Genomic DNA, 21,001 nt, shown 5'->3' on the forward strand with positions numbered 1-21,001 from the left:
AATAAATAGTTTTATCTTCTTCACTTTCCTTCGAGGAAAATTTATTTTTTTTCCCGAACCTGGTGGGGGGAGGGGTGGTTGTGCCTTCTCTCAGAGGATATATATATTTCTAAATTTGGCCAAACCGGAACAACCAGCTGCCCAGAGGACCTGTTGTTCTTGAGGTAGGGTGGGATGAGCACAGCAGTCCCAGCTGCTCTGACTGTATCCCAAGCATGGAAAGGTAGCACTATGTCTGCTTCTTGAAACTGCAAAATAAATAAGAAGTAGGGAAATTATATTGACCTCACAGTCAATGTCCCTTTCATGAACTGAGTCTCTTGGTTTATAACCCAGTACACAGCTTGTTGCTATAAATATCTCAGTGATCCAGTAGGAAAACAACGTACATAAAGAGACGTGAGGATTTTGTCTTCCTTGTAGCTCACCAAGAAAGTGTGATTTACAGCGAGACCAGCACTGTTATACATTTAAAGCAGGCAGTCCTTGTAGTCAGCAACTTGTGATGGTAAAATACGAGAGCTGCCTCAATATTCTCTCCGGTACCGGCATGCAGGCTGCAGCCCCAGCCCACGCAGCAGGGACAGCGAGCACAAGAGGAGGGAGGGAAGCAGCACAGGATTGCTGTGTCTGTCCTTGGACAGTGTTCCCAATGCCTTTTGTATTCTCTTCTTCAGTCCCTGAGAGTTGCTTGAAGTTTTAGGAGGGAGGGATTGATATGGCTGCAACGACAGCTGCATGAGCTGGGTATTACAGCACTTGTTATCATAGATACTTCAGGTTTTGTTGCTACCATAAATGTGCTTTCAAAACAGTTAATGATGTTTACAGGCATGGCCTTGCATATAGAATTTTAGGTCCCTGATGATCTTCTATATTAGAAGACATAAAGGATAACTTTGAATAATGACAAAATATAACATTTCATTCCAATTTCAGCTCTGCTGATTGTCTATAATGTGGTAAAAGTTTCTGATAACAGCCTTTCAATTGCCTAATAATATTCATTCCGGTTTTTGGGAGCTGTTCACTGAAAAGGTTCATGGGCATCCTTCGGAGAAACCTTGTAACTTCGCTGTTGCCTTAGTTTGTATTTGGACATCAAGCTAGGAAGATTAAACTATGCACAGATTGCAACTCTGCACACATTTAAGGCTGGAAAAATAATCACTGACTCATTAAAAAGCTTGATTCAACTCCATGAAGAGGAGAATGGGGGTGTGTTTTTTCTTTCTAGAGCTCCTTTCCGAGCTCCCATGCAGATAAAGCAATTTGCTCTCACACTGGAGGACAGGTGAAAATTTGTTCTTGCCTGTAGCAGCTGGATGTGAGCTCTGTATTAGGAGGCCTGTATTAAAAATGCTCACACAGCAGTGCTAATCTTGGGGGGAGGTTTCAGATAGGGCTGGGCAGGCAAACTGCAGAAAAGTAATATAAAGAGAAGATAAAGGATCACCTAGAAATTTCTGGTTAACACTTTCAGAGTGCTGGATAGCCATAACAGTCACATTCTAAAGGATGAACCTTCTCTTTGGAGGGAAGACCTAATCTCCCAGGGTAAAGACACTGGGAACGGCACAGTCATGCACCCAGAGGGAGCCTGGAGCAGGACAGGAGGCCAAGGGAAACCTGTCTCTCCCAGCAAGGGCTCTGGTGCACAGGGCAGCTGCATAACTCTTACCTAACACAATCTGATGTACTAATGCCAACAGTGGCACTTAAAACACTGTCTCTTCAAACACCCCCATTTGTTATCTTGCCCTCTGCACCATTTTTATTTAGAGCTATTGAGAAAGATGAAGCAAATGCAGTAACTACTTAAAACTCGCTGAGTTGTGGAGGAAAATACCATCTCTAAATCACATATTCCTTTTTTCTCTCATCTGTGTTTGCCTCGCTTAATTTGACTGCAGGTATCTTTATAGCAAGTCCCATCTGCTAAATTGTGTTAAAATTTCCTTGTAAAAACCATCTTTTTGTCCACTGAAACTTAGACATTTTCTTTACTATACACAGCTAGCAATGAAAAAGAGAAAGATGTGCTCACACAACTTTTTGTCTTGTTAGCATCACACAGGAATTTTGCACATCAAAGACAATTCAATTTTCTTCCTTCAATTTTTCAGTCTGCTTCAGTACAGATGATGCAATGTGAGCAGACATCAGTGGGACACAGTGGGAACTTAAAGATAAGAGGCTGGAAAGAGTAACTCTGTCTTGGCAGAGAAGGTCGGAGGGAGTCTTTACACCCTCAGATATTCCAGGAAAAGTGTGATTCATCCCACCTGACTGTCAGCACTTATGTTGTAGACACTCACCTCTCTCTATGTAGGCACCCTTTGGAGATAAAGGAAAGAAGTAGGCATTTTCTCCTAAGATTTAGATTAGATGTCTGGAGGAAATTATTTACTCAGAGGGTGGTGAGGCACTGGAACAGGTTATCAAGAGAAGTTGTAGATGCCCCATCCCTGGAAGTGTTCAAGGCCTGGACAGAGGGGGCCCATGGCAACCTGGTCTAGTGGGTGGCATCCCTGCCCATGGGAGAGAGGTTGGAACTAGATGACCTGTAAGGTCTCTTCCAGCCCAGCCATTCCATGATGACTTCAACAGTACAACTCATCACCCCTGGTTTTGACTCTACTTTAGGAGCTACAATTGGGATCTTTTTTTTTTCCTTTTCACAAGAAGGTCTTTCAGATCTAGATATTGAATATCTAAAGTGAACAGGGAAGTCTCACTTCAACAACGTATGTACCAGCTCCTGTATAGTTTGGAAAAACGTGTTGTGGGAGGTAAGGCTTTGGAAGATACACCATTATATCAATCTATATGTCCACTCTGAGGATGCTGCAGATGTGACTGTGCAATAAGTGATCCTGTTAATAAAGAGAAGGTTTATTCCTACTGACATGGAATCCATATGGTACATGAATATGATGCCAGTGATAGCCACAGGACACAAGGAAATGTCATTAACTGCTAAACACAATAGCCTGGAAGAGAAGCAAAAGAGATTTGCAAGCCATGCTCTAGAATTATCTTGGCATTGTTCATTAGAACAATGCCCCCCCCCGAAGTTTCACAGACCTTTATGACTTCTGTAATCTCTTGTACTGTCCCTCACTCCATGGCAAGTTATAGTTGTTGGTTTTCTGCTATTATATCTATAATCTGCTGCAAGGTGGTGAAAAAACTCTTTTGGCCTGAGTGAAGCAGATGTTCTGTTGATCCTTCTGGATGAGCTGTCAATTGCAGGGGTGAGTGTCTGCTCTTGAAAAAGGCTGGACAAAATGACACTGTTAATTCCTTCGATGTTCCGAGTTCCTGATGTTCCTAGCTACTGGAAGGGAGGACAGATACCAACCAAGTATTGCCTTCATGGTCCAGCATAAACATTGTGACAGGCAGTGCACACACCAGGAAAAAACCTCAGGCTATGAACAGCAGGAAAGGGATAAATAATCATGCAATGTCTGAATGTGTCGACTCCCAGAAGGGGAAGAAAATAGCAATGCTTGCAGAGTCTAAGGGCATGGAGCTGCCCAGTGGAGAGAAGGCTGTCTACCAACAGGCTGTTGACAAATTTGGAGACTCAATTACCACACATGGCAGAAGAAAGAAACTAGACATTCGCAGCTATGCTATTAGACTGATGACCAATTATATCCCAGCTGGATTGTTTAACAGCTGGAAGATATTTCCAACAACACTGATAAGTCATGATATTAGGCAGAAGAAGTATGACCAAGTGCTGGCAACGTGCAGTCTAAACTGTTTTGACATCAGTGGGAAATATGCATTGCTGAAGAGAAACCAATAAACATGAGCCATTATCACTTGACTATTTTTATACAATATGCTGGGGGAAAGGGGAAGGAGGTTGCCTACTGCTGGGTCACTGGTAGAGCAGTGGTTTAATCACAGTATAACACCAAAATGCAGTTGAGAGAGAAGGCATGGCCCAAGCCAGCATTCTAGCAGCTGATAGGGACATATTTATCAGATCACAGAAGCTTGAGTGCAACATGAAATTAGATCCTCAAGGAAAGCCCTTGGAAAATGCAAAACCACAAGATCTCATTGACTCTGGTTGAGCTTCTGTAGAAAGAAGCAGCAACACCAAAAAGATGTTTCTGTACAGCCACTAAGATTAGCAGAGCACAAATCAGCAGCCCTGGGATGATACTGACAAAATGGAAGAAGTTACTGGAAAAAAGTCCCTCTCCACTACCCTCTGTTGATAACAGTGTCTGAGTTATCAAAGGTGAAAGTGTTACCACTGATGTGTTAGAAGCCTGCTCTTGCACACTCTTGAGGAAAGGAGCGAGAGGTTATCCATTCATGTACCTGCCCATCTTTTGCTCAATTTTCGGCAACAGGCAAAAGGACCTAGAGCACTTCCAGTAGGAACTGCATGGAAGAAGTTGTAAGAGAGAAGAGTTTGAAGGAGGCTCCAGGAAATCAGTATATGCCCATGTGACTGTCATGCTAACAGAAATTTCTTCATGCTCATTTTAGGTCTCTTAGTCAAAAATCCGCTTCATTTTACAAATGTGAACGTCTTATGTGGTGTTAGCAGCAGGCAATACAGGGGACAGGCTAACCTAAGAGGCTATATATTAAATGAGTGTAAACATTTTTCTGACTTCCAATACCCAAGTTGCCAAAATGTGGCATGTGGTAGAGATAACAGGTTACACTTTATTGGCTCTCTCCCTCTTTCTCAGCTGCTGAATTTCATTAAAAGATGGTTAAAATGCATTAATTACTTCCTCAATATTCCTGTAATTGCTATTGTTTTGCCACGGGGAGGATGCATGATAGGAAGAAGAAGAGGAGGTGATCTTTTTAGATGGGAGAATAGGAAGGGAAGGGTTCATCAGTCAGTCCTATTAAGATGTGATCCCAGATGATAAAGGAGTTTAAGGACCCCTGCTGCTTTAGCACATCTCTAGGGAATGAAGTGTCAGGCTCACAGAGAGGCTTCTTTGTCGCTGAGCTAGTCCCTTGATTTGACCAGTTTTACAGCTTTGTAATGTTGCTAATTTCAGCAGAACAGTCTGTAATTTCCACCGGTGTAAAGGAAGGGGGACTTTGTCACCCTGCTTTTATGGAAACTGAGGCCAGTAATATCTTTCAACACTGATTTTTTTGTTTTCAGAAGGTGAAGACATAAAGCCATTGTAGCACAGGAGGCAACAACCTTCCTGTGGCATCAGCTGTAAACATCAAATGTTCTGTCTGTCCTTAATAGTTTGTACTTCTCCAGCCATTCCTGGAGGAGTTACCTTGCTCCTGACTAGGAGCAGGGCTGGACTGTATAGGCTCCTACCAAAGAGCTCAATGTGTGCTGCTCAGCATTGAGGCAGCAGCTCACACTGCTGTCTCCTGGCATGCACAGGAGGGGTGCAGCCTTCTCGCTCAGAGTATCATACTGCAGGTGGGTTGCAGAAGCTGCAGTCCTGAGGTGGATCTTTTCAAAATTCATCCTTACCTTTGTGTCTTGAATCAGAACTTGGATGAACCAGTTCAAAAAAGTCTGAAAGGTCTCCTGTTGGCCCAAAAGTGATCATTATTATAGTTACAAGCTGCTTTAGCCGGAAGGTGCCACTAACAGAACTTTACTAAACATTGACAGGAGGAAAAAAAATCTGTCTATTTGGATACTGCTTATTAAATGCACATATGAGCAAGTTTTAAAGCCTTTCCCCTTTTTCAGTACATTTTATATCTGATAGCAATGCTGAGTTCTGATGGTGATAAAAATATAGCTGGTTGTAGCTTTTCTGTGTGTGTACAAAGTGTAGCTGCACCGAATCTGCTCTTTCCACTTTGTTCACCAGACATCTTTGTGTGGTGAGCTCCTTGGCACAGGAGTTTTCTCTGTAGTTACAACTGTGCTTCATTTACTTAAAAAAGGAATCATTAAGTAGCACATTTCTGATATAATAGCAAAATAATAAGGCTTTGGAGACCTTGCAACTCCAGGGCTTTCCTCTCAACATGTGTTCAGCTCATGTCGTTAAATTTTCTGGGACCTCACCTACTGCCATAACTCTAAGACAAAGCCTTGTTACTCATAAATTGATGTATAGATATTTCAGAGAGACTACCAAAACTGCTCAAGAAATTTAGGCACATCTCAGAACCAGGGCAGCTTTGAAAATTCTGCCTCATTGTTGTTGTTGTTGTTGCTGTTGTTTTGCTTGTTTGTACTTCTTTCAATACTAATACTTACAAACATTGTGCACCATCCTGGGCACATTATTCTCACTATGTGTGTACAGAGACCAACATAGTAATGGGCCCTCTTATTGTTGAGAAATACTGGGTACAGCTTAGCAAACAATAAACCTAAGGCAAATCATAATACCAATAAATGCGTGCCCACAATCAGACAATTCTTTGGGGTTTTGGGGTTTTTTTTTGTAATCAATTAGGTTGGGAAAGACCTCTGAGATCATTGAGCCCATCCTATGACCCAACACCACCATGTCAACTAGACCATGGTACTAAGTGCTACTTCCAGTCTTTCCTTAAACACCTCCAGGGACGGTGACTCCACCACCACCCCCCTGAGCAGCCCGTTCCAATGTATAATTCGTGAAGAAGTTCCTCCTAAATCTTTTCTGGCACAGTTTAAGACTATAATTTCATTCCACTTGTGACCCTGAGCTGCAGCTCAGACACTGGATTTTATGCTGTGGCTTCAGAAGAAACAGGGAAGGGCTCTTAGTGCACAAGACTGAGCCCGAAGGCCAGGCATATCTTCCTGGTGTCAAGGTTTGGAAAGGAAAGCAGTGACCTTGAAGAGGACCCCAGGCTGCCACCTGATTCTTACAACTGAAAAGAGGGTACCTTTTGAGGCTTTTCACTGTCACTCATTTTATTATCTAGGTATGGTTTGATTCACTTCCAAGTCAAACAGCATAGTAATATTCTAGAAATTAATAAATGTGAGAGTGAAGGATGTTTCTTGGCAAAATCCTGTGCATACCTATTGCATGGCATAAATAATACATTGTGATAATTAATAATGATAAATAATAAATAATGCAGTCAGTTGCAGCACTGGGGACTGTGAATAGACCTACATTTATAAAAGTTGAAATTCTAAGCTAAAGGGATAATATTTCAAGCAGTAAGCTGCAATCCTTTGTATTATTGTACAATTCAGATCCTTTTAGTATTTAGCAAAGATATTTGACCACCCATCTTGTTTTTAAGCACATAACACCAAACGACATCAATGACAGTTACGTGCCTACTGCAGACCTTTACACATCTGCAAATCAATTCCAGTGACCTGAACTGCTCCCACAAAGCAGGAATGGGCATACAACTGCACCAAAAATTCTGTGTGCCCTTAGAAGTAGGGGCACAAAGAGAGAGAACAGATGTAGCTCAAAAGTAACCACAGAGCATTTCAAAATTCATCTTCACGTAAAACATACTTAACATTTACCATCTGATACTATTCATAGAGGCTTTGTATTGCCTCTCCTCTTTCACTGAACTCACTTGTCGGCCCTGCATATTAGCCCCTGATCTAATAGGAAATGGGAGAGCTGATTGACAGTTCATTGAACCAGATACTTCTTAAGGGAAAAATTGAAGAGGTTAATTATAATATCTCTTACTGCTTTAGTATTTCAGTGAGCCACAGTGTAAATATAACATAAGCCTAAAATGGAAACCAGTATTTTCCTGACACCTCCCCAAGCAGGCACTCTAGGTTTTATGATGCTGAAGAGTCAGAGAATTCCAAACCTATTCCTCTGTATAGCAAAACTGGGACTTTCAAACAGAAAAATAAATTTGTTGGCTTTAACAATATATATTTTTGGTTAACTTAGCAGTTTCAAAAGTCCCTGCTTTCCCATGAATTCAAATGGGAGCTGCATTCGCTGAGTTCTGCTCTGCTGCAGACTGTCATGTTGGCAATCTGTAAGTCATTTATTTATTATTTTTCACTGTAAGTGCAGCACCTTTTTCAGTGATTTGATTTTTTAGTCAATTATATGTAGTGGTTAGAATGGCTGTTGCATTCCACTGCTACTTCATTTAAAGATACATTGCTTGGGCTTCCATTCAGCCAAGTACTTAGGCAGGTACCCAACTTAAAGTGCAGCACCATCAATACTGAGTCATCTGTTTTAAATTAGGCACTCTAGCTGAACCAGGACCTTAATTAGGCAAGCACAGTTTTAAGGACTCCTTTGCTTTTTGTCATGAGGCATAACACACTGTCATCAATGGAAAGTTTGCTTGAGTGCAGACTTTGTTTCTGTATTTCCAAGGCATAGATCTCCCCAGTGATGGTGTTTTATCATGTGTTTTTATCACTCCATCCCTAGCGTCTTTCACTGCACAAGAAGGAGAGAAGTGAAAAGAAAAATGCAGAGCCAGGAAGGTGGCAATTTAGGGGCTCTGCGTCTGTGTGACAGGCATCCTAAAGGAGAAGAAAGAAAAACATTTAGGAAGTTCTGTGCAGCCATTGTTCAAATACAAGACCACTCCACTGCAGGTAAGAAATGAGAAATTTTGAGGGCTACTGAGCGCTGATTCTTCACAGTGGGTCAACGTTCAAAGTTATTTAGCACAGGTGTTGCTGTAATAGTGGCACACTGATAAAATTCCGTGTTTACTGGCCCTCAAGCACCTCTCTCCCACCTGTGCAGTGGTCTGGTATTAGTATGCTGAGGCTGTAAAGAAAACCTTATCATCAGCTGGGCTGTGTCAAACCCTGGTTTTTCCTCGTGTTGTGCATACTTCTCTCCTCCTCTGGGCATTGGTCTGCGCATTTGCAGCTTGTACACAGGTTTTGAAGGGTTTCAGACGGTTCTTGTTGTTCACCACTGTGTGTGTAGTACCTCCACAGAGCTAGGAAGTTCTTTTTTCTACATTTTTATGGTATGAACTCTTTTCCATCCCAGCTCCAAGGATTCCAGGTGAGGAGGTAGTGGATGCATGTTGTACGGGAGAGAAACAGGAGGAACTGATGCTCTGGGAAGATTTCTGTACAGGCTGAGAACCTGGGCTGTTCGCAGAGAAGGGAAGCTCAAATTTCTTTTCCTTTCATGTGGCAGTTGACACAGCATTCCTTGGTCTTTGACCCAAGGTCCCTGCTATCCCTTTACACAGACATGGGATGGGGGTGGGGTGGTGAGGAGAGGAGAGGAGCAGATAAAGTGAGAGAAGGCAAGGAAAGAAAGAAAAGAAAGCAAGAAAACAAACAAGAAAGAATCAAATACGTGAGATTTTTAAGATAAGGTAATAATTTTATGATACTTATTGATACACTAAAAAAAAAGCCTACAAACGACAGGTTACTTCACATCCAGCAAAGTTCAAATTAAATACACATGGGGAACATTTGTCTGAGTTTCATTTCATTATATTGATCAATTAGACATGCTGAGACAAAATGATGGTTGGTACTAGTGTCACCAAGTGGACATTTCCATGGATTAAAGGTTTCCTGCTCATGTTCTAGCCTAGAGGAGAGGTCAGTGACTGTCCCATGGATGGAGGGACAGACATTACATATCCTCTAATGCAGGGATGGCTTGTCAAAAATTGAATCAGCCTCCCTCACCCCAAACTGAAGTTCCCAGAAGGAAAAGGGCAGAGCCACTCGAGAAAGTTTTGCAGGGGTCACCTGAGCTTTGACAGCAGCAGTGCAGTGTGTAGATGGCTCTTGACTTGGCTGGACCCTGCCCAGCCCCACTGCTGTGTGTTGAGGTCTCCCAGCCCCAGTCCCCAGTGGCCCTGGCTCTGCTCTTACTCTGTGCAGCACCACACTGGCTGTCCTAGAAGCCCAGCACAGTTAATCTGCCACCAGATTCATTGCTATGTGGATACTCAAGAGCTGACTGTAATATAATAGCACTTGTATAAAACAGGATTTTATCACTTTTTCCTTTTTATAGTATGGGAATGACACATTTGTTCCATTTCTCTTAGGTATAGGATACTTAGCCTGCTGCACTCGAGTTTCTAATTCTTTCCCCATCCCTACCTATGAATCATAGGGTTTTTCACCTCTTGTTCCACTGACGCACAACATGTAGCCAGGATCCTTCCTCATTTACACTGTTTTGTACTCCTTGAAGAAGTGCTGCCAATGCTACCAAGCCAACACACATGTCCCACACAGATGTTAGAGCTCTTAAGACCCAAAGAGAATGTGTCTGAGAAAATTCAAAAGCAGGACATGGGAAGAGACAATCTCTCTTCCCTTCAGTCCTAAGGAGAATAATACCAAGTACAGCAGCATAAAATTAAAACCAAAGGCAGCATGCAGGGAAAAAAGAAGTTACCTAGCATTTGACAGATGGACAGGACTGACAAATAGACAGGACAGATATGGTTAAAGTATAGAAAGTGTTTGAAGAAATAATATTTATTCTAACATTTCATCATCAACATATCAGCTAGACACTTTGTTGGTGGGGAGAAGAGAAAAATAAAATTTATCTTGCCATTTTTGCTTTACTAGGGAATATGTAACAGTTGGCAGTGTAATACACTTTTTATTTTCATGAGTTATGGATGTGCATGGCCATCCCTAAAAAATTGAAATAAAAACTGTATTACACCGCCAAGTCTCATATACTATATTTATACCATACCAGAGGAGGTGTCTGCAGAGCAACTATAGATATAAACTTTTATTATATCTATAGTTTCTCATGTTATTAGTATAGTTGTGAAAATAATAGGATTTACTGAAGGTTGTTATTCCCCCTAGCATCACTGATGTTGTATGAACAATATATTGACCTTTTGGATATTTTTGAACCATTGTAATGGATTTGAAAATGTGGTCACCTGGCATGAACAGCCAGCGTCCTTGTCCCCAGTCTAAGGCAATGGGCTCATGGTGTCTTTGTAAGGCAATATTCAGATTAGCCTCACAAAGTACACCCTGGTACTACCAACGGTACTTCCCTTTTGTCCTTCTCAGTGTGCAGGGAACACTAACCAAACCCAGCCCTTTAAATAACTGCAGAGAGGGCATGAAGGCCCCAGACTGCAGCAGACTGCAGGATGGGTTAGTGCTCCATCATCATGCTTAGGTTTCTACAGCAGAATGACATAGAAATTTTGCCACTGAAACGGGTAAAGCCCATAGACCTTGTTACGCTAGATGATTCCAGGTTTTCTAGGTGGTATTCATGCTTCTTGACTGATTTCTCAACTTCCCCCCAAGGCAAACCCGTTTCCCTGTGAGGATACATTGGCTACCCCCTTTTCCTCAGCCTACCTGATTCTAGCAGGAGAGCAGGCAGGAGCAAGCACCTATTCAGTCCTGCCAGGGAGATCCTGTGGTTCTTGACACTGTGAGGTCACGGCAAAGGATCTACAGAGGAGGAACCTTGGGGCGCTGATCAGCCCTGCTGATGGGCATGAAGATGTTAGGAAAAGCAGGAAGGAAGGAAGCTGCCACAGGTGCTCACTGTAATGCAGGCTTGCTCTGCTGTCCTGCACACACTGTGGATATACAGCTGATATTCTCTCTTGCAAAGGGAATGCTCCCATTGACAAGTTGCATTTGCTTCCTGTAGTTGCACAAAGATACTTGCTCAAGTTTTTTTTGAGCTCAGAGGCTCAGGAGAAGCCAGGAGCACCTGTTTACTGATGGGAAATGCCAATAGAAATGGGTCTGGAAGAGCAGCATATTTATAGCCTTACACAACACCATATGGTGCTTGGTAGCAGAAATCATCAATTGAGATAGATGAGCAAATGTAAATTTCAGCTTAGATTTTTTTTTTTTTAATTTTTTTTTAGCCATCATTTTATTTAATTTGCTCTCTTTGTCTCTGAGTGCTCAAGCTGACTTGGCTGTGTCTTGCCCCTTGCTTTCTGGAGAAGGCTGTAGGGGCATACAGCCTTAATTGTTTAAATAACTCTGTATCTATCGGAAGAAGGGGAAGGGGAACTGTGGAACAAAAGATATGCCTGGGGATGACGGGCTGAGAAGCTAAAGTCAAAAGGACATGTAGCTCAGGCCCTTAGGACTGGAAAATCAGCCCTTAGAAATCTGAGGTCAGTCAGGCCAGAGGCAAAACTGATTTCTTTTTAATCAAGCTTAATTGTTTATATTAATACATGAATTTGCTCACAATGATTCAACTCAGCCTTTTAGCAGATCTCTGAAGAAAAATTTTGAAAACCTCTTTTATTTTTTTGGCAAAAGTATCTCTGGGCCTAAATCTGTAAATTACCATTGGGTTTATAAAGGGCTGATGCAGTCCTTTGAACATGCAGCAGTTTCCTTGCTATTAATGCACATCCAGCTCAACCTGAAAGATTCTTGATTTGCCACCCTATCACCATATCCCTTTTCATCAATTTAAAACCGGTGTAGCTCAGCTCCAGCTCTTCACTATAAGCCCTCCAAGGTCAGTCATCTCAGAAGTGACCATGGGGCAGTGACCATGGGGCAGTGACCATGGGACAGCGACCATGGGGGCACTGCCTTTTGTGCCAGATTGTACCATCCCTGGCTGGCACACATCCCTGTGCCACCACAATGCAAGTATTTGATAACTCCTCCTAACACCATGTCCTCTAAATATGCAGTCTCAGTAACCTTGCATCAATCTTTGCCACCTTTCTTTGCACCTCAGCTCAAGAGATACGAGATGGAGGATGAACTTGCATCCCCTGGTGGGACCATACATCTAGGTCAGGACAGAAGTGTCTGAGGATGTTGCTGCAATGATGCTTGCAATGGTCCAGGGCTTCTTTGGTCAGTAAATATCATCCTCTAAAATCTGGGGCGCTCGCTCTGCCTTCAGGCCACACACCCCTCACAAGCCACATGCCAAAATGCAAAGGGCACACTTCTGTTAATGTGTTAAGGTAACTGATGGCTCACCAGGTGGCTCATGTAACGATTGTAGTTTTGCTGATTTATTAAGTGCCAATGGTGTTTTAATATTGTTTGTGTTTCAGAAATAAAGGTAGTCATTGCCCTGAAGGCTTACAGTCTGAAAGACAGATACACACAATACACAACTCCCTATGGATACTCGGAAGAAAGATTTTTTTTTATTAAGGAGCTTTTCTGATTTAATTTGGTGCTTTAATGTGATATTGGAGCAGTGCGGGGTTGAGTGTCAGCCAGCTGAAAGCACTCCTCTGCTGGGCTATAAAGACTACAAGACGAGTATCAGCATGTGGAGGGAGGGGACATGCAGCCCCCGTCTGACTCAATCAGAGCTTCAGGACATGAATTCCCAGTGATTTGCTCCTTGACCACCAACCTCCATCAACCTGCTGCTTATCAGGAACTCTCACCCATTGCCCAAGCCAGGAAAGTTAAGCTACAGGGAATGTGCTAAACTAAAACTTGGTGTTAAAGGACGTGATAGGGAGGTGAGGTGAGTTTCTGCCTGTTTCACAGTGGGGTTGAAACAGGCAGTGTATGTGGCATGAGTAGGCAGAAGGTCTTAAGGTTTTATAGGGCCCTCATGGATTATGAATTTGGCACCCACCTAGAGTTTCTATTTGCTCTGTGTTTGGGATTGCCAGGGTGGATGAGGTCAGTGGAAATGGACCAACATTCACCCAGCCTCTGTGGCCCAAGAGAGTGCTTACAGGCTGCCAGAGGGCAGTAATTGAGGTGGGAAAGGGGCACGGGTGGTACCTCCAAGAGGTTTTGCATCCAGGCATTTGCGCCTGTGCGTGCATCTGGATACGTGCACAGACACATGAGCCTTTGTCAGCGTAAAATGGTTGGGAGAGTCACAGTTTTATGGAGCTGGCAGAAACTTCTCTGGTGTTGTGCAGTCAGCACTGGTGAAAGGTGGATTCAGGTGGGTGTCCTTCCCCAGCATTTCGGGAGGCTGACAAAATTGCCTTCTGTGGACTGTGCATGACTTCCTCTGCTGCCGTGACCAGAACGACTCCACCACTCATTTCCTGCAATTCCACTCAGGTCCCTGAACTCCCACATGGAACGAGCTGCAGGGGGAAATGTTAGTCCTTATTCTTTCACTTAAATCAGTGCCAGAATCAATTTTGAAATATCGTCTCAAAGTTGCTTTCAGCTCAATCTGGGTGTTTCTTTACTGCTAGAATATCACCCCATACACTGGAATCGTTATTACATCACACTAATCTAATTTAAATGCATTTTTACTGTACTTGGTTTAATGAATGTGGAATGTGTCACTATGAAATTGCACCATTAATTTGATAAATAGGACTTGAAGGTATAATTTTTTCCAGCATTGCAGACTAATGAAGCTAAAATACATATATAATAAGAAGTGTAAATAATAAATTATTCTTAGGAGCAAAAAAATTAATTAGATCTTCCCACAAATTGCATCTCAATGTCAAAGTTTTTTTACACTACTGACTTTCAAACTAGTTGGAACATGACTGTGATCCTTGGAAAGTTTCTCAAGTAATTGCTGTATGTACACATATTTGGGAGTATACTTCAAGAAGCTACCTCAGTTCCTACTGGTCTCTCACATGCAGCTTTCTCATGCTCCCTGCCATCACACCTGAATTTTAACAGCATTTAGAATAATTCCTGTTATTATTTGTTCTAAATTTCAGCATTTTATTTATTCTTGAAGACTCGAGGAAACTTCTTTTTAAATTTCTGACACTGAAGAGAGAGCAAAATTAGGACACACCGCATGCAAATTCTCTGCAGAGGTGACCGTGCCCCCACTGCCAGCTCTCTGCCTCTGCTGCTGAAATCACTGGGAGTTTTTGCACCGACTCCAGTAGGAGAAGAGACTACTGTACAAAGCACACTACTTTTCACCGGTAATAGAAATGTCACAGCGGTGCCATTCAGGAAGGAAACCAAGTGGAGGGAAATTAAAGAGGAAACTCCAGTCTTGTGCAGTTTAGCTGCTGATAGCTCATCTCGCTCAGCCTGCTGCACCCTCAGCCGGTTACACAGTGCTGCCTGGTTTAACATTCTTTGTCTCTTTGTCATTTCTTATTGAGCCCACAAAGAAAGGTTTTATCTCACTCCTCTGGAAAAGAAAGTGCCTAGAGATTGAAGAGATCAGGTGGCATTTCACCTCTAGTTTTCTTCTTTCCCAGCTGGAGAGCTTTGAATGCTCTGCACAGCCAACTATTCTCTGACTATTCTACAGCTAGATGAAGGACCATTGGCCAAAATGTCATCCTTAACCTTATTTTCTATTCCTAGTTTGTAGTTTAACAACCAACATTTTTACTTCCTGTTGTTTGATTTGCAGCCAGAATTCTGACGCGTTATCAGTTTTGTTGCCAGATAGCGCATTAAGCCTTACTAAGGGGTAAACATAACGATCTTCATTAAACCTTCTAAATGAACCCACCTCCTGCTTCTTCAGGTGGAAGAAGGCATTGACAAGGAACACTGCTGTAGTGTCATACAGCTATTTTCCCCCTGCAAGCAGAAGGAGGGAGAGATGAGTGGCAGCTTTTAAAGAAGGAAAAAAGTTAGATAAACATGAAAGGGTTTGTGAGATTTCCTTTCTTAATGGCAAAGTTTTCCAGCAATAAATCACAATTCAGTCCATGCCATTAGTTTTGGGGGCATTATATCCCCTCATTAAAGTGCATAAACAATTATATTTATTGAAGGTAATGTACTGTGTAGTGCATTATAACGACACTCATTAACATATGTAATCATCATTTGAATGGGCTTTACTACAATGTAAACTGATAACGGCATGATTACCCACTGGGTTATTAACTTTTCAGTCCTAAGATAATAAAAGGTGATACAAGAAACAAAAAGCACATGTGCATTGCCCTTCACGTGTGATTTATGTGCTTCACTGTGGAGCTATGAACACAGGTACCCATCATTGGGGAGACTGGCTCTTTATTGCACATTGTATTTGACAGAATAATAAATGTAGCTGAATGGTTCTTGGGTGGGCATCTGGGGAAAAAAGTCCTGTGAATAAGGCAGGCACTACTTCAAACTGCAAGGCCCAGCAAAAGAAATAATTTTGTCTGTCTCTCTGTCTCTCTCTAACTGGCACTCTGTGGCTTACAGATCTTCATATGCTCTGTCAGACTCACATAGATTAAGGAAAAAAAAATCCATCTTCTTTATATGTTTCTCTTCCTCCTTCCTCAGCCCACCATGTGCTCCTCGTTGCCTGGGCTATAATTGCTGTTTATGAGAAAATGAAGGGATGCACTAGGCTAAGGTACCTGTGTGCTAAGGTATTCATGTTATGCTAAGTGTATGCTTGTATCAAACAGATGGTTTCAGGTATTGAAATGCAGTTTAGCTGCAGTATCAGAGAATAGATTTATCAGTTTGCTGGAGCTTCTCTTCTATAAACTGCTTATTTGGAGGCATCAGAGGTATTATAAATACAGCTTATTTGTGTAATTTATCAGCCCTCTCCGGGGTTTGTCTCTGTGGAATCTTAGTGCCTTAATTTTAATGAATGAATCTGAGTTTGTTTTAGGAGGGGATGAGTTAAGAAATACTAAAATAAAAAAGACTCACGAGCAGCCATTCAAAAAAGCACCAGTTACCAATAGACAGGGCCTCTCCAATATTAAGTGGCATATATATGCTAAAGTGAAAAATGATGTGTAAATCTGCAGTGCCTATGGTGAATTGAAATACATCAGCCATTGCAGTGCTAGTAAGACCAGTTTCTCCACTATACTTTGACTCGCAGACAAGGGGCAGATATGTCAATAGCTGATACGAGTTCACCCTGACACAGCACCAGTGCAGAAGTGTGGGGAGCCAGGAAACGCAGAGCTCCCAAGCGGCAGAGGAACAGTCCGACAGGTCCGAGCCAAACTCTTCACTGCTTACAGCACAGAGGGGGTGACAAAGACAAGAACAGTGGTTGTCAGAGCACATGTGGGTCCAGCTGCTTTACCCACCTTCAGGACCACGTGCAACAAGGGGCACAACCTTGCAACTGTGCTGGTCAAAGTTAGCCACCAAAGAGACCTAGCCATGAAGGGGTAACATTAAAAACCTCCACGCCCAGAAAAAACCCAATCAATCAGTCCAGAACCTTGAGTTTGATGGAAGATACCACCAAGGAACACCACTGAAGAAGAGTTAATGCTGCCATTAAATAATATTCAGGTTAATATAGTCATCTCTTACTTTAGAAGTCCTTTGAAATGGAATTGTTTGGAACTTCTATTAGATTGGCATTCCTTTAAGGAGTCCTCTGTCAGTCCCTGGCCCTTGAAGAGGCTAAATATCTGCACTTTCAGCTCTCCATGGAGTTCTAGAAAGCTCTGGGATGGTTTATGGTTTTCCATTAGCCAAGGGTCTAATAGAGACCTGAGATCCGTTAAGTGGGAAATTCTTCTCATGGAAAGCAATATACCGTAATTCTTTGCTAAAATCTGAGCCCACACAAGAAATCTGAGCTTGTGGTAAAGACCAGGGTGCAGTAAGTTTGTGCAGGAAATTACTTCATACTGTTTGTTATTGGACTATTTATCCATGACTTTTTAGACAACAGCCACAATGGACTAGATTCGCTCTTGAACCAAAATGGGGCAGATGCTCATTAGATGACTGGCCCTGTGGACAGGAGCTTTAAATCACGCCCCGGTATTGCAAACACCTCGTTAGTGATTTGGAAACTGCTGAGGGGCTAAGGAGAATGAGAACACCCTTCTCTGCTCTGCTGACAGCATTTTTCCAGATCAGCTGTACTCATTTAGGGAGCCACCTAGGGCTGTGAACCTTGCACCACTCTGACCTCGCCCCCGGCTTGGGCAGACTTTCTGCCACGGTAGTGCCACAAGCAGCATAAGTGAATCAAACCTATTGTTCTTTTCTGGCCATGATAACTTGACTTACTCTTATGATTGAACCGTTCCTACAGTTTATGAAAACCCACAGTGAAAAACACGAAATAAAGAGAAATGTAGTATGTGAAAACACCTTGTACTACCTGAAAGCTCAGAGTCAGTAGCTGCTTTTGTTATTGCCAGTTTCAGCTGATAGCATCAATGCTTATTCCCACAATCTTTCTTTTCTTATTTCCATCTATTCAAATTTATGTTTTAGTTGGGAGAAGATTAGAGATAAAAATGGGTTTTTGGTAGCATTTACAACAACTTGGAAGTTTCAAGGTCTCTGCATTCCCTTCAAAACATCATCCTGTGTCATGGATTTCCAGATACTTCACTATTCAATAGCTACTACATAAAAATAATATGTGGTTTAATAGGAGAAGCTTTAAAATGAGGAAAGTAGGGAGAATTAGCATATGCCATGCAGACGTTTGTCTGCTGTTAAGCCTTACAGTCTGTCTGGCAGTGCTGGAAAGTCAACTGATTTCAAAGGTCTGACCCTCCCCAGGGCAGAGCGCTCAGCCCCCCTGGAGAGGAGGAAATACTTGGCATTGCTCTGGAGCAATTCCTGCTGCTTCCTATTCACACCAGCACTGGTAGCCCTGGGGACAGGGGAAGGAAATTGCCCCGCAGCTACTGCACAAGTTGTGCTGAGGTGTTCGGAACGGGTAGAGGGAATCAAAACTGAGCAAGAGACTTACACCTCTGGTAGCACTTGTGGCACTGCCCAGATTTCAGAGCAGCACAAATACCACATTTACTTGGCTCACCAAAGCAAAGTGTTAGCAAGCATTTGCTGATGAGGAGGAAGTGCAAAACCTGCCTCAGACTGGCATCTGCTCTTTGCCCTCAGACTGTTTTGTAGTACTTTGTCACAGGGAACAGCCACTGAGCAACCTGAGGATTGTGGTTAATCCAGGGAAGACTGGAAAATGAAGGAAGGGAGGACCTCATGATAGTTTTCACTCTAAGGAGATATTTTCTTTCCCCTTGTGCTATTGTTCCTCTTGTTTTCAAAGTCTCAACACAAATCTAAGAGCTCTGCATGAAAGGTACAGTAGTCTGGGTATAATTACCACAGCTGCCACAGATGGCTCATTTTAACAAGAGACCCTAGGTAAACCTAGTTGTTTAGCCTGCAGCATAAACAACAAAATAAAAAAAGTGGATCTGGGTCTGCAGAGGTGAAGCTCAATTCTGCCTTACTAATCTCTGTCATTAAAGAAGTGCAAAAGATGTTGGCTGGACAGGGGCCAGCTCAGGGCTCATCTTTGGTGTATACCTGTGTAATCTCCAAGGAGGAAGATGTCTGGGTGTTGGAATGCACTTTGCCCTTTAGCTGGGATCCCCTGAGCACTGCATTTGAAGTGGAAGGCACCCCCCATTCTCTGGGAAGGGAAGAATAGGGAAAGGAAGGGAAATCTTAAAGCTTGTGAAATTTTCCAGTGTCATCTACTAAGTCCCTCTCACAAATCTTGTTGCAGGACAGATACCCCAAAGGTCACATCCTGTTGTACACTACTTTTGCCCACTTCAAGACTGAGGTTAGTATGTTTTGTGTATGAGGAAGTAGAAAGGCTCCTCCTGCCTGACAGACAAGCAGTACTCTGAATCAGGTCAAAGAAGATGGGTGTGCAGGAGACTCAGTAGAGAGGACATTAACACCTAAAACTGCTTTCCTCGTGGGAGAAAATAAGAGAGGAGAAATTATTTTTAGCTTTCTGTATCTGTTCACATTTGTGAAGTGGAGCTCCAAATCAATACACGTATTCCTTCTGAAAACTCACAAATTGGTATCTGCAGGATACCTTTATTCTTTCCAGCCCTGTATCTCCACCTGCCTCAGCAAACTCTCCTCACAGAGGTCCTGCTGGCACCAGCTCATTAGCACAGAGCTACTAATTTTCCTTTGCCAAAACCTTGCACTTCTGCTCTTCCTGATCATAATGTCCTTAGCCTTTCAGTCACATAGACCCATGTCATAGTGACCATTTTTATTGTCTCCTCCAGAAACTGTTGCCTGGGACTACGTGGCATTTCCTAGGTACCACACTTAGCCAAGTCCATGCTGTTGGCCATCACAGCCTTTCCCTCTGTCCTTCACTGCTGCTGCCACAAGTGCCCACCCTGACTCCACACTTGTCACCTTACCTGCTGCTTTGGTTTCCTTATGGATTATTAAAATACATTTCCTCAACAACCTACAGACATAAAGATGAGCATTTCTTGTCTTAACACCAAGGTCTATAATCTCTTTCACATGTCCCACTTTTCCTACAGGAGTGCAAGTACCAACCTGGCATCTCTCAGGTTGTTTGCTCCACAAGCACCTTTATCATAGAGCTCCCCAAAGAAATAGATACCCCCATGTCATGTTCTCCTCTAGATCCCATCTTATGGCATGTGTCCATTATCACACCAGCGTTAACCTCACCTTGACACCTCCGTAGGAAGTCTACAGACAGGTAATGACAGCCTGCAAAGATGTTATTCACAAGATGAGGAGTAAGAGGTCTGTGTTATAACAAGGAACATGTCGAAGGCAAGGGAAAGGGTACAAGCTAAGAGGAAGGTTCCTCAGAAGGCTAAAAAATCCCCATCAGTGGAAATCATTAGGAACAAGATACATACATAGATGTGTTAGTGATTAAATCGTTAGAAGGGAGCCTGCTGTAGGAGAGAAGAGGGTATGGGATAAGATTCCAACCCCACGACTTTATCATGTCTTTGAAATCTCTGTGATCATGTGTATGTTTATCTGTCCCTCTCTTTTTCTTCCTACTCTTTCTTGAGCATGCTTTTTACCATTTCCTGTTCCCTGGCTTTCTTCCAATAACCTTACTACTTATTCACCCACCCCAAGAGAGGCTTTGGTCCCTCTTGAGACTTCTGGGCATTACTCTAGCAGAACCACAAAGATGTAATAACATTAAACCTTTGATTCATTCCCTATCCTACGCTGTCATGCTAGTGCTGATTTGTACCAAGGAAGAAGCTGCATGTTTTCCTTCCTTGGTGAAGGGATTCCTGCACACACAGATTTTGGAAAACATTTGGGCAGTCCTTTGGGAACAGCAATTAATAAATGCAAATTATTATTATTATTATTTCACCAACAGGGGTTGCAGAATCTTCAACTGGTCTCTCTGTTTTAAGAAAATATCCAAGT

The sequence above is a fragment of the Corvus cornix genome, chromosome 2 (assembly GCF_000738735.6).
Source record: "Corvus cornix cornix isolate S_Up_H32 chromosome 2, ASM73873v5, whole genome shotgun sequence".
NCBI lineage: Eukaryota > Metazoa > Chordata > Aves > Passeriformes > Corvidae > Corvus > Corvus cornix.